The sequence below is a fragment of the Schistocerca gregaria genome, chromosome 3, assembly GCF_023897955.1.
Source record: "Schistocerca gregaria isolate iqSchGreg1 chromosome 3, iqSchGreg1.2, whole genome shotgun sequence".
Lineage (NCBI taxonomy): Eukaryota > Metazoa > Arthropoda > Insecta > Orthoptera > Acrididae > Schistocerca > Schistocerca gregaria.
Window position 1 is genome coordinate 78,312,018 of NC_064922.1, and position 15,295 is coordinate 78,327,312.

At 40.7% G+C, this 15,295-nt stretch overlaps 1 protein-coding gene across 3 annotated transcripts in view; it reads right to left on the reverse strand.

The window, feature by feature from the left end:
• Positions 1 to 15,295, reverse strand: part of LOC126353937 (activated Cdc42 kinase Ack) — a 403,423-nt gene that overhangs the window by 289,243 nt on the left and 98,885 nt on the right. The gene's annotated exons all lie outside the window — the stretch shown is intronic.

The window sequence follows — 15,295 nt, forward strand, 5'->3', positions numbered from 1 at the left end:
GATATTTAAATTGTAGAACTACGTTCATTATAGAGTGTGTCTTTTACATAGATGCAGTCCCAATTATTACATCTAGGACCGGAAGACTAAGTAAATAGAATAACTATATGCAGGTGCTAAAGTAATATAACAAGAGATACATATAAAAATAATAACACTATATTTCTTTATCCTTTGCACACAAGACTTATCACATGTTTTATTAGGTGCAGGCATAGAAAATTTAAAATTTGCACTTGAAGTTAACTTTTCAGCAAATACTGAATGTTTACCTGCTCAACATCACAGACAACGTTTCTGAAAAATTCAAATGGTTCAAATGGCTCTGAGCACCAAGGGACTTAACATCTGAGGTCATCAGTCCCCTAGAACCTAAGGACATCACACACACACCGCAAGGGACTTAACATCTGAGGTCATCAGTCCCCTAGAACCTAAGGACATCACACACACACACACACACACACACACACACACACACACACACACACACACACACACACCACCACATCTCATCCCATCCCATCCCATCCCATCCCATCCCATCCCATCCCATCCCGGAGGCAGGATTCGAACCTGCGACCGTAACGGTCGCGCGGTACCAGACTGAAGTGCCTAGAACCGCTCGGCCGCACCAGCCGACTCTGAAAAATTGTTAAGAAAGAAAATAAGAATTTTTAACAACATTTCAAATCAGTACACGTCCTCATAACACATTGCTGGAAATGACAATTCACCATGCATTAACAATATCAATTTACTACTATCTTGTTTTTAAGTTTCATCTCAAACCACATTTGTCATTTTTCCAATGGTGGACTGAGGACAAATATTGCAGCAGAAATGATATCAAAAACTATCAATTGGGATAGGACACAAACCTACACTCTTACATAGAACTCCAATTTAATTTGGAAAGTTGAGATAGGTACTGACAGACTGAGGCAATGGCATGAGTAACACCACACGGCTGTAAAGGCTGTGAAGTAAGAGGTTCATCCACAGAATGGTTGTGAGGCTCCTTCACAACTGTAAGAAATGGCGTAACAAATGTTTCAAGATACAAGGCTTGAAATACTTTTTGGCTTCAGCTTGTGTAACACATTTTGTAACTAATTTCTTTATGAGTTTTCTTTTCTTTGAGTGTGTCTACATCTAGCACGTAAGTTGCCTGGCCATTATTTCCCTAAATTAGCATGCATTTCTAGGGGCTGTTTGCTACAGTCAAGATTCTGGCACTAAATATTACAAAGAGGTTTGGAAAAAACAGACACAAACTACAGTGTATAAAAAACATATTCATATCGTGACAAGCCTCGCAAATTGAACCACAAAATGTATACAGAGGTATTTTCAGTCACCTTTTTCATTAGGTTTCATATTTTGGTAACACCTTCATCTGAAAAGAAATATGTTGTATAATGTAACATTAAAGTTTTAAAAATGAGAACAGCACTGGTGCACATTTAGTGAACTTTCTCTGCCAAATAATAATACTCTATATTTTGCAAAACAAGCAATTCAAATCAATCAATGTAAACCAGTCAAAAATTCCTTTGCGAGAGAAGCAATCTCTTCTTCAATTCCACTCAGTAAAGTGGCCCTTTCAGCCAATATCCACTCTTTATTAATGGTAAAACCTCTCTCCACAAGGGCTTAACCGTGGCGTGGAATGAGAACCTTTCGAAGAAAGCTATATAAATGCTGACAGGCAGTATCACTGTCCAATAGGTCTCTCCAAAAGTGACTGATTCTTGTATCAATCCTCTTATTGTTTGCATAAAGCCCCAAAAATACGTGCTTACCTAGAAGTTGCACGAATTTTTTATCAACTTTGTCACAGTCCTTAGCACTTACCCAGTTCTGTGAAGAAAATTTCTGTAACGCATTCAAGATTCTAGCCTTGTTAGTTCTTGGGCTGCTATTTATCACAATTGGATCACAAATGCTTATAAACAAATGCTGTACCTCAAAAGTAACTAAGAACAAGGTTTGAGCACATTTTGTTAGAAAGTCCCTGCAGGGAAGTTAAAATATCTTTGGCAGGCACTTTTACTTTTCTGAGCTCAGACCATATAGCATAACCTAGTTCATGTCTATTGCAGGATTAAGACCATTTTTATTATTAAGTACCACACACAGATTTTGTGGCAGATAATACTTCAGCATTACAACTAAGGACATCACATCACCAAATAGACATGACAAATCATTGCACAGGAAAGGTGCCATGAGGCCCACACATTGGAATTCCCTCAGGAAGGGCATGAACTGCCATGAAACAAAACAACAAAAAGATATTTTAGCAGGCAGCAGAGGATCTTCGAAGTACTTTATTATCATTCACCAGCTGTAAATAAGTATTTTAATCTTTTGCTTATTTACTTTGTCCCCATTAAGTCTTTTTACACTCTGCTCAGCCCCAACCTCATTATCCAGGCAGTGTATGGAGCAAAATTTTTTAGAGAAGGGTGGATTTTATGATTTATTAAATCGTTCATTATCACCTCTCCTTGCAAGTACATTCTTCAACATTATAAATTGATCTCAGAAAAGGTACAACATTCCAGACAGTCCTCAAGGCCACATTCTTGAAACTGTGATGAATTGTATGAAGACCACACGATCCCATATCCATAAAAGTTGATGCACTGTCCCCTTGAATACTCTTCAGATCAAGACCCAAATCCTTCAAGAATGGCCAATTGACGTTAGCCCCTTACATTGATACCTGACATGCTGGCAAGATTCAAATCAAGAGTTTATATCTTAAAAACCAGCCAACACATCGGTAGCAATGGTATGACCCAAAAATGCAGATGAAAAATAGTGTATTCAACCTGTTTGTTGACTTTGTGTTGATATCTGAGAGCAATATCCGTTTCCTGCCACCCTGTTAAGGCTCCATAGAATAATATTACAACAGGAACCACTATGAGTTCCGTACCCATTGTCCTCGAGCAAGATCACTGCACTTGAGAATGATGGGTATGAAACTCTCTGAAACTTCCCAACGAGACGGCATGACCACTCGGTAGATCACCCACGAAGAGTTCGTCAAATAGATGGTGATGTCTGGTTTCAGAATGTGAGTGTGATGAAGAAGGGTTTAATGAAATTGAACCTCTGTTTAAAGAAAGAGCAGCGAGACGTATCTTGCTGATCCTCCTCCTTCACTGAAAAAGCAATGGCAGAGGCAAGTTTCCATAATGAAGACCAAAACTTGGCGTTAGGAAAGGATAAGTTACATCAAGTTGTGCAAGGGTATGTCGAAGATGCCGAAGTCCGGAGGTCACTTTTGAGTGTCCCTCTGTCGGTAAGGTTTCCCAGGTCGCCCGATGTTCCTGTTCTCCTCACTTACATGTTAAAGCATTATTGGAATATCCTTTTAATGGCCTAATGCATCACCAAAATGGCAGGGTAAAAAACAGATAATGCAGTCATTGAAAATATAATCATATTAAGGTCAGTGACACCTCTTGCAGCCTTTAAGAGTCTATGCATCACGTAAGAGATGTAGCACTTCACTTACTGAGGACTGACAAAAAATATGAATGTCAGCTGTCTTCTTGACCAGCGTGACTGCCTTTGAGTGCTTAGCTCCTTCCACATGGCTGACATGGCCATCTTCCCCATATTGCTAAGAGCGAAAGACTTGCTTCATACTGTGCAACACGCACGGAATTCTGACGTCTTGTGGGCCTCTATGCCCTCAAACCTCCAGTCGTACAGCCATTCAGCACTGAATATCATCTTCCTTGGTATCACCATGACATACTACTAGAACAATGGGAGACTTGTTGCAAGTCTGAAGATGGGAAGTTGTTTGTTGACAACACTCCTGCAACAATCAAAAGCTGGTGTGCCTTTAAAGGTGAGATGCCATACAGAAAATGGATTTACCCAATGAGTCACAGATATTTCCAACATATTCTTTGATATCTGCATCCCTTACCTGTTGTGTGTTTGTGGAGGCCCAGTTTGAGACTGTAATCGCAAAATGTGAAAATAAAATTTTCACAGTGTCGCTCATGCCTCATAAATGGTCCGAGTTATTGAAACAAGATTTTGGCAAATGATAGCATGGAAATATTTGAGTTTTTTTCTACATGGTAAGCACGTAGAATTTTCTTGTCTACCATGTTGCATGAGTAACTGTAAACTCGTGTAATGGAATGATGTAATTTTTTTAACTCTACGATAGCTGCAAAAACCAGAATTAGTGTGGATTTGCAACATAGTAAGTTAAGAAATCACACATTTGTTTTTATACCGAAAATGAGATTTTTTTTTAACTTTAGATATGGACTGACCACATTTCCTCATTTAATAGACCACTGTTCCAGGATTCTGTCACAACCGTGAGTGCATTAGGATGTTAGCAAGGCGACATTGTGCAAACTTTGCTTTGTTTTGGCACAGGAAGTAAATTTTAATAAGGAAACAAGAAAAATGTAGCTGTAACTCTAAATCTGCCATTTCTGAGAGAGAGATTTTTAAGAGGCGGCAAGTTTTAGTTGCTTCACAAGTAATGAAGGGGCTGGACCAATGGCCATATAAAAAAACATACAATTCTACCATGAAATACCTTGTCTGAAAAATTGAGACATGAGCATTACACAAATAAGAATGTAAAAATTAGGGCATACAAACAGACAGTTGAAAAATTTCTAGACAGTACTCCAACTCTGGCCATAGTGCTGTAACAAACGCTAAGCTACAAAATGTGAAGTGAAGTTTCAGAAAAAAATTCTTCATTTGTGTGACCATATTGTCTGCAGCTTCTTTATAATAACTGAAGATATTTTAAATCCATCTTTCCAGCTATGCTACAAGAAACAATTGCGCCAAACAAGCAGATATCTAAAAAAAAAAAAAAACTCTTAAAAAACTTTCAGGCAGATGGCATTTCCTGATGTGAGTAAAAATCTTAAGTTTCAACATCAACATCTTTTGTAATGGACTGGTTTCAGATAAAGAAAGAAAGCCAAATGATGTATGTCTTTCATTAAGACCAATTATGTTATTTTATTTCAATTTCAATACAACAAAACACATTTCGTGACAAAAATACGCATTTCCTTGGAGTTGCAAGACAGGTTTAAAATACCTACATCTACATACATCCTCCGCAAGCCACTTGAAGGTGCATAGCGGAGAGTACTTTTGAGTACCTCTATCGATTCTGCCTTTGTTCCCGTCTCATATTGATCTGTGTGGGCTCTAATCTCTCTGATTTTATCCTCGTGGTCTCGTCACGAGATGTACGTAGGAGGGAGCAATATACTGCTTGACTCCTTGGTGAAAGTATGTTCTCGAAACTTCAACAAAAGCCCATACCAAGCTACTGAGAATCTCTCTTGCAGAGTCTTCCACTGGAGTCTATCATCTCCGTAATGCTTTCACGATTACTATATGATCCTGTAACTAAGTGCACTGCTCTCTGTTGGATCTTCTCTATCTCTTCTATCAACCCTATCTCGTACGGATCCCACACCAGTGAGCAGTATTGAAGCAGTGGGCGTACAAGTGTTCTGTAACCTACTTCCTTTGTTTTCGGATTGCATTTCCTTAGGAGTCTTCCAATGAATCTCAGTCTGGCGTCTGCTTTACCAACAATTAACTTTTGGCAGAAGTAAAGCTGTGAGTACCGGGCGTGAGTCGTGCTTCGGTAGCTCAGATGGTAGAGCACTTGCCCGCGAAAGGCAAAGGTCCCAAGTTCGAGTCTCGGTTGGGCACACAGTTTTAATCTGCCAGGAAGTTTCTTTACAACAATCAGTTTTAAACTGTAGTTTGCCTGAGCCCATTTGAACTGACTTTCAAGTTGGACAAATACACAATGGTACACATTTCTGCATAAGACAGTAGAATTCAAGATAGGAGCCAGTGGCGTACATACATGTTTCTTGCAACAATGCTGTCGATACTCACTGTAAGGTACACTGGGAATGAAAGGAGGTGTGTCAGCAGCTGGTTCTGCAGAGCCAATGAGGTAGTAGTGGGCATACAATATGCTTGGATACAAGAAACATTATAATGTTGTCACTTCAGTATAGAAGCCAAATCCAATATATATTTGGCAAAATTGCTGCGTTCTCAAGTTCCATCATAACCACAACCTCAGATACTTCAATGTATTCTAAACAAACAGCAAAACATTTGTGACAATGAAGACATGAATTTCACAAAAGTGCTATTAGTAAATGGTGGTGATTAAAAATACTGATATTATGGATGACAGGCTTAGTAAGCAAAGGAGGTAATGAAGATAAAAGTTAATGCAAACAACTACTTTTTGTTTATGTTCTTTCTTCTTTTATCATCAAAATGCAGACAGTCAATAAATGGCCCAAGTTTTAAATAGGTATAATGCAATTGTTTTAGGCAGATACTTAATGTCAATAAAACAGTTTGTAATTCTGATTAGTCAGAACATGTAAAAAAAGGAGAGTCTATAACATCAAGATTGATAATAAATAATTCATACTGCGTAATTTTATGTATGTAACTATGAATTGTTTGGTCTTCACTGATTAATGTCTTTGAATTGCCAGAGGGAAGTGGAAGTTTGTGACGCATATTTTGAAAATATTTAACAGTGTGTAAAAATAATGGAAATTTATACATTATGTCTGCTCGCAAAAGAGAAACTGGTTCACACTTAGGGAAATTGTATGATGTAATTTAAAACACGTCGGGAACCCCCTCCACTACAGAAGGAGCTAGGCACGCAGTGAAAGGTGGAATTGGTGGTCAATCTGGGTGGCAAGAGAGAGAGCACATTAGCAGTCAGTGGCTAGACATTGTACCGTTAGCTAAACATTGTACCTTTAACAACGTGGGTGCCAAGTAAGGCATTTGGAAGCCAATTTATGTTGACATTGCCTCAGATGTGGTTCTGGCTGTTGTATGGTGCCCTTGTTATCATGGAATGGCTCTGAAATGAAGGAAATACATCGCCAAGAAGAATTTATGAACAGCATTCAACTTCAAGAGCATAGATCCACTTTGCCGCCACCTGCTTGCTACCACTATTGCGACACTGTTCCACCAACTGCAGGAGTTCAGGTATCCATCACAGTGTGGACCAGTATATTGATGTGAGTGTTTTTCAATAATAATTTCAATGATAAAAAATTTGTGTTTGAACTTTGAAACTGTCATGTTTAGGAACCCAAGCAGGGTCCTATCCTAAACGTGCTAAAGACCAAGTATCCTTTTTATGAAGAACCACTAACTTGTTTCTATTTGAATGCGCCTGATTTTCGGTGCTAAAGCATATAAATGTTGCTAGTTAAACTACTTATTTCACAGGTGAAGAGAGAGGCACATAATTCGGAACTTAACAAAACTTTATTTTGTTTTGAATTGTTTCTACTTTGAATGTGAAAAAGTATTAGTGCTAAAGGGCATAAATGTTGTTAGTTAAAATCACTTGCTTCACAAGTAATGTAAGAGGCACACAATTTTGCACCTATTTGAAACTTAACTTTACCTTGAACTTATTTCTGAAACTAATTAAGAATATTGTTAGTGTAAATTGCTATAAAGCATTGAAAGATAAATAATTTCAAGTGGGGTTGGAAATCAGTATTAATGTGATGCAAACTGTTTGAAATGTGTGTATAGTTTGCATAAAAAGGAAGGGACTGTTTATGGGTCCCCACTATTTTCTTTTCTATTATGAGAAAGTTAAACTAATAGGTAGAATTACCCAAAATCCACAAAGAGAACCATCCTGGCCATCCCATTGTAGCAGGCTTCAAAGCCCCAACAGAACGTATCTCAGCTCTGGTAGACCAACACCTCCAACCTATCACCCGCAGACTCCCATCCTACATCAAGGACACAAACCACTTCCTAGAACACCTAAAATCCATTCCCACTCCTCTCCCACCTGAAACCTTTCTTGTCACCATAGATGCTACATCCCTTTACACAAACATCCCACACACCCATGGTCTCTCTGCCCTTGAGCACTACCTCTCCCAACGCCCACCCGAAGATCTTCCAAAAACCTCGTTCCTTATCACACTTACCAACTTCATCCTCACCCATAATTACTTCACTTTTGAAGTCCAGACCAACAAACAAATCAGGGGACTGGTCATGGGAACCAGGATGACTCCGTCCTATGCCAACCTCTTCATGAGCCGCATGGAGGAGGCTTTCCTGAAGACCCAACAGCTGCTTCCCCTGGCCTGGTGTAGGTTTATAGATGACATCTTTGTGGTCTGGACTCATGGTGAAGAAAAACTCCTTAATTTTCTCCATAACCTCAACTCCTTTTCGAATCTGAATTTCACCTGGTCCTTCTCCAAAACCCATGCCACCTTCCTGGATGTTGACCTTCATCTTGTTGAAGCTCACATCCACACCTCTGTCCATATCACCCCCCCCCCCCCCCCCCCCCACAAACAAACAACAGTAGCTTCACTTTGATAGCTGCCATCCATTCCACATCAAACGCTCCCTTCCCTACAGCCTAGGTATTCATGGCAAACATATCTGCTCCAGTGACGAATCCCTCAACAATTACACCAAAACCTGACCAGTGCTTTCCTCTCCCGCAACTATCCTGCAGACCTTGTCCACAAACAGATCACCCGAGCAATAATTCCTCCCCGTCCAACAACAATGTTCCTACCCTCAGACCACACAGAAGCATCCCCCTTGTCACCCAATATTGTCCTGGCCTCGAATACATCAATAAATTACTCCGCCAGGGATATGACTTTCTCAAGTCAACCCCTGAAATGAGATCATCCCTTGACAAAATTCTCCCCACACCACCCAGAGTTGCCTTTCATCGCCCCCCTAACCTCCGTAACATCCTTGTTAAACCCTACAATATTCGCAGACTACCTTCTCTACCCAGTGGTTCCTACCCCTGTAACCGACCCCACTGCAAAACCTGCCACATGCATCCCCCCACAACCACCTACTCCAGCCCCACTACTGGTAAAACATACACAATTCAAGGCAGCACCACGAGTGAAACTACACATGTCATTTATCAGCTGACATGCCTGCACTGCACAGCCTTTTACATTGGTATGACAACAACTAAACTGGCTGAGCACATGAACGGACACAGACGAACTGTCCGCCTAGGAGACGTCCAATACCCAGTAGCAGAGCATGCCCTCCAGCATAATTCCAGGGACCTAGGAACCTGCTACACCGTATGTGCCATTTGGTTTCTCCCACCCAACACCAGTCCCTCTGAACTGCGCAGATGGGAACTTGCACTCCAACACATCCTTTCATCCCGCCATCCCCCTGGACTGAACCTACGTTAAACAACCTCACTCCCATTTACTCTTCAGTCTTCTCTTCTTGCCCTTTCCTCTTTAGCCATTCATGCATCTTTTCATCCTACATCTTTATACTATATACCTCTTTACTTCTGTATGCATCCTCTTTGGTTTGAAGCTGGCAAAGTACTTACAATAGAATATCTTTGGCTTCCCTCTGACAGCCATGCCTCCATCCTTGCTACCCTCCCTGTTTTCCTTTCCCTGTTGCTTCATAACCTGGGTTGTGAGTAACTAAATCCCTTCTTCTCTTTCTTTCCCCTCTCTCCTCCCTGATGAAGGAACATTTTTTCCGAAAGCTAGGAACGTAAATTTTCGGTTGTTTTTTGTGTATCTATCGGCTGTACTGAGCTGAGGTAAGTACTGGCCAGCCCCTCTATCTCTTTGTTAGTATTTGTTTCACATATTTATATGAGATTTTCCATTAATTATTTAGTTGCCATTATTTATGCAGACTGGCACAGCATCACAACTCAACAATTGGCTCTTAGACAATCAGTGAGCATTGGAAGTGCGTGTGTGTGTGTGTGTGTGTGTGTGTGTGTGTGTGTGAGTGTGTGTGTGTGTTGTTTTTTTCTGTCAGCAACAAAAAGCAGTCACTGGAATGGCACCACTTGCAGCACAAAAAGAAGTTTGAGGCAGCCAAGTCATGATGATTGTCTTTTGGGATAGTGATGATGTCACTCTCGTGGATGTGTTGCTAAAGGGGTTACCCTTTTATTCAGAGTCATGAATGAAGACTGAACAAACACAAGAACCATTTCCCACATGTTCAGTCTGACAAGAATCCAACATGACAAAACAACACACACACACACACACACACACACACACACACACACACACACACACACACGCCTCAAACCAGGGACACACCATAAAACAGTGCTGGACGTCATTCTTGACTCCACCTTACAAACCAGAGCTGGCACCCATGGACTTCCATCTGTTTGGGGTACTTACAGATTTTCTATGTAGGGACACACTTTGAAAATTATGAGAGCATAATGAATGCAGGGGAAGTATGGCTACAATCTCGGGACAATTTTACCAATATCAAATATGTATTAAAACCAATTTAAGACCATACAACATGATGGAGACTGTATAAAAAAATGTTATATGTAAAAGAAACGTTGAATGATATTGTCACCAAATTATAGGTTTAACAAAAGTATGTTCTGAGAAAACACTGTGCAGCACTGATTGTTGAATGGCAGAAAGTAATCACTTATTTACAAACAAAACCAGAAGCGAACTGTTTCATAATCTACAAATAACATATCAAACAAAATTGTATTTTAATTGTATCATTATAGATCACACTGACAATGCCTTAAAGTGAAAAAAGACAAAACACATCTGGTAGAATAAAATACAGTGCAGCAAGAGAAGATGTTTTTTATTTACAAAACAAATATTTCTGTTCTTGCTGCCACGCGAATAAATTTCTTAAAAATAATCAAAATTAGCCTAATTAAAGCAGGAACCTAGACAAGGGGATGTGATACTAAAAAGTAGTAAATGAGATTTCCTTTTTGCTTTTTGGGCACAAAGTAAATTATGTTGGCCAAAGTAGGGATGATATAAAATGCAGGCTGGCAACAGCAAGAAAGAATTTCTGAAAAAGCAAAAATCTGTTAGTATCAAATATAAATATTAATGTTAGGAAGCCTTTTCTGAAAGTACTTGTTTGAAATGAAGTGTTGCATACCAGTGAAACATGGACAATAAACAGTTCAGACAAGGAGAATAGAAGCTTTAGAAATATGGAACTTCAGCAGAATGCTAGATATTAAACACTTAAATCGAGGCACTAAAAAACCAAATTCAGTAAAAAATATCTGTATGGCACAACTTGATTAACAATGACTCAGTTAAGAGGACATATTGTGAGGCATCAAAGACTCATGAATTTGGTAACAGAGGAGTTGTGGAGGTTAAAATTTTAGATTGGGATCAAAGTTCAAATGAATGTAAGTTGCAGCAGTTATGCAGAGTGGAAGACTTGTACAGGTTAGGCTAGTGTGGAGAGCTGCATTGAACCCATCTTCACATTGAAAACAACAACAACAACAGCAGCAGCAGCAAATATCTTAGACCACTGCACTCTTCCACTCGTCATTCTTTTTCAGCTAGCCCTCCCCACACATATGTCTCTTACATAAAATCTGACTGAATTTGAAACTTGAAGCTCCTGTGTAAGCTGCCTCAACAGATAATGCATTTTGTGTATTCACACTAAATGAGGGAACAGCAACTTGTGATATGTACAATAAAAATATCTGAGTTCCACATCTTAATACAGACACGGCGATACTTCAACTACACTATTGCAGATGCTCCTTACTGTAGAGACTTCTTACCCCCTTGTGTTTTCAAAGCAGGAAAGCAGGAACGGGGTGGGGGTGGGGCAAGTCAGGCACAGGTGATGGGTGGCTGGGGGTCTTTGCATGGAAAATGTACGAGAGTCGGCCGGTGCATTTGTTGTGGCACAAATAGCTTAGAATTTGAAACAAGCCGAGAATTTGCACATTAATCCTAACTTAGCAAATCAAATAACTGCAGCAATATATCAAGTTGTACTTTTAAGGAGGGCAGAATGTATGAGATTTGGGACACATCTGCTCAGATGCAAAAAGCAACAAAGAACAAAGACACACCACTGGCACGTCATGTGGAACACCTTCATGCTTCATACGAACAAGTTCTGCACAAAGTCTCTAATGTTATTGGGCTGCCAGTCTTTCGTTACTAGTAGAGTGGAACTTTGATTTTACATTCTCGATTTTACACTTTTCGCAATTCTACGCCGTAAATTTGTAGCCACTGTGAAAAACCATATGATCAGTGCTAAAAATTCCCCCATTCACATTTTTTCCTAGTAAGGTTGACCTTGACTATGTTCTTACTTGACATCTTGCTCAGCTTCAGCCCATTTTCTTCTTATTGACATTTAATGTGACTGACCGAGTTATGAGTGACAGAAAAGACCACAGGTTTTGCTTTGGTTTTGCTTTAGGGTGCAAAAAACAACTAGAGTCATATGTGTGCAAGTCGAAATTATAGAACATGAAGACACAGAGGAGTTAAAAAAGGCTATACATCAGTCCCAATTGACATAACAGAAGACAGTTAAAAACAGGGACACAGAGAAAGGGCCATAAAGAAACGGAGGTCCAGAACTAAAAATTAAATCGTCTTCATATTACTGCTTTGGCAGATAAAAAGAAAATGAGGTCGACAGCCCACATGTCATTTACTAAAACAGCCAATACCTCAGACGACAAACCCAAGTGGGAACGTAAATGGTTAAAATATGGGCAGTTAAAACTTGGGCACAAAGTGTACACAGTGGTGGGGTAGAGCCACACATCAAATGACAATGACTAAAAAGGCAGATACGCAGCCTAATTAAAATGTTTTCGCCCTGGCAGTAGGAGGTCAAATGAGCCACTGGGAGAGGCTTAATAAGCTGCAGCTTATTCCCGTGAAGGGAGGACAGTTGGCGATACCAAAAGGAACACCATCTCCTGACAGATGCAACACAGAGATCATCCAAGGGAATATAAGAACTAGCGTGCTGAGGTACGAGGACTGCCGCCTGGGCAGCTGCATCAGCAGCCTCGTTTCCTAGCAGACTGACATGACCAGGAACCGACATAAACATCACAGTGACTCCACCAAGAGTAAGCAAGTTTTCTTAGACCCATTGCACTGAGGGATAGGCGGTGTACAGTGCACATAAATTCTGAAGGGCACTGAGTGAGAATGAGCAGAGGACACAATTGAAAAGTCTGTGTCACCGGATGTACTCCGTGACCTGATACAGAGCGAAGACCTCGGCTGTAAATACTGAGCAGTGTGCCAGAAGCAGATACCGAAAGATGTGGGCACCAATGATGAAGGCACACCCTGACCCCACGGTTAGTCCGAAAGCCATCAGTGTATACAAACGTACTGTTGCGAAGTTCCATGCAAAGGTCGTGAAACTGAAGGCGATAGGGCGAGGCTGGAGCAGTGTCCTCAGGAAGCAAATGAAGGCCAAGGTTACGATGGGCCGCTTCATGAAGCCAAGGTGGTGAAGAGTTCACACCCACCAGGAAAGCTGCAGGTAGTATGAAGTTATGCCTCCATAGCAAGTGATGAAAGCGGACTCCAGGAGATAACAGAGAGGAGGGATGTGACCTATACTGGTGATCAAAGGAATCATCGAAGGAGACGACTTAGGATGCATGGCCACGCATGGCAAACAAATGGCATGCATACCCGCTGAGGAGAAAGTCACGGCTGTAGGACAGTGGTAGTTCAGCAGCTTCAGCATACAGACTTTCAACCAGGCTTGTATAAAAAGTGCCAGTGGCCAAACAAATGCCACAATGGTGGATGGTGTTGCAGTGGCATAAGAGGGATGTACGTGCAGACACATAAACAGAGTACCCATCGTCGAGTTTTGAACAGACAAGGAACTGGTACAAATGGAGGAATGTGGTTCAATCAGCTCCCCAGGAAATACCATTGAGGACACGTAGGACATTGAGGAACCATGTACAGCGGGCTGCCAGGTAAGACACAGGGGAGGACCAAGAGAATTTCCCATCAAACATGAGCCCCAGGAATATAACAGTTTCAACAAATGGAATGGCAACAAGCCCAAGATGTAAAGATAGTGGAAAAAACATTTGCACTGCCAGAAATTCATACAAACAGTTTTGTCAGTGGAAAAATAGAAGCCATTGTCGATGCTCCAGGAATAAAGATTATCAAGACACCGCTCACTGAGACAGGACTGGGTGAACTGCAATAGATGGCAAAATCATGAACAAAAAGGGATCCAGAGATGCCTGGCAGGAGACAGGCCATTATAGGGTTAATGGTGATAAAGACGACGATGCTCAGGACGGAACGCTGAGACACACCGTTTTCCTGGATAAAGGTGTCTGACAAGGCAGAACCCACATGCACCTTGAAAACCTGGTCTTTTAAAAATTCCTGAAGAAAACAGGACAGGAAGTCATGGAAGCCCCACGAGTTAAAAGAGTACAGAGGATACCAGTTCTGCAGCAGGTGTCGTAGGCCTTCTCCAAATCAAGAAACACAGCCACAGTCTGGGATTTCTGCAGAAAATGATTCATGACATGGGTGGACAAAATAACGAGATAGCAACTGCAGAAAGATGCGCTCGAAATCCACACTGTGCATTCGTTAGTAAATTGCGAGACTCGAGCCAGCATACCAGCCAGGCATGAATCATATGTTCCATCACCTCTCAAACACATCTGGTGAGAGAGATGCAGCAGTAGCTAGAAGGACGGTTTTTGTCCTTACTGGGCTTAGGTTTGGGTATGATGGGTGGCTTCACGCTAAAGTCCGGGAAATGTGCCCTTGCCCAGATGTGGTTGTACACGTTAAGCAGAAAGTGCTTGCCTGCAAGAGAAAGGTGCTGCAACATCTCAATTCTGCATTTTCCTCAGTGACTTAGCATCTCAGCTACATAGTGAGCAGCAACTTTCCTTTTCATAATATTGTTACATTCCAGCCTGTATTTTCCATTGTTTGATTTTCCTCAATTTCGTGTTTTTTTGAGTCTGGACCACATGAGAAAATAAAATAGGGATTTCACTGTAATATTATGTTGATTTTTGGAATGTTAGACCCATGTATAACTAGATAAGTGCAATACTCATAATAGACGATTTGTATAGAGACTGACTAGTCATTTCAAAATACTTTTCAAATGTTTATACACTTAATCAGCTTTCAAATTACTGCAGGTTCATCAACAGAAAATGAATAATTACACGCCGTTTGTATATCTGGTAACAAGTTAAGCTAGTTGGAGGACTGTGGTGGTGAGAAGTAAATGTAAATGTCGTGTGACTATGGGCTCCCGTCTGGTAGACCGTTCACCAGGTGAAAGTCTTTCAATTTGACGCCACTTTGGCGACTTGCGTTTCGATGGGGATGAAATGATGATT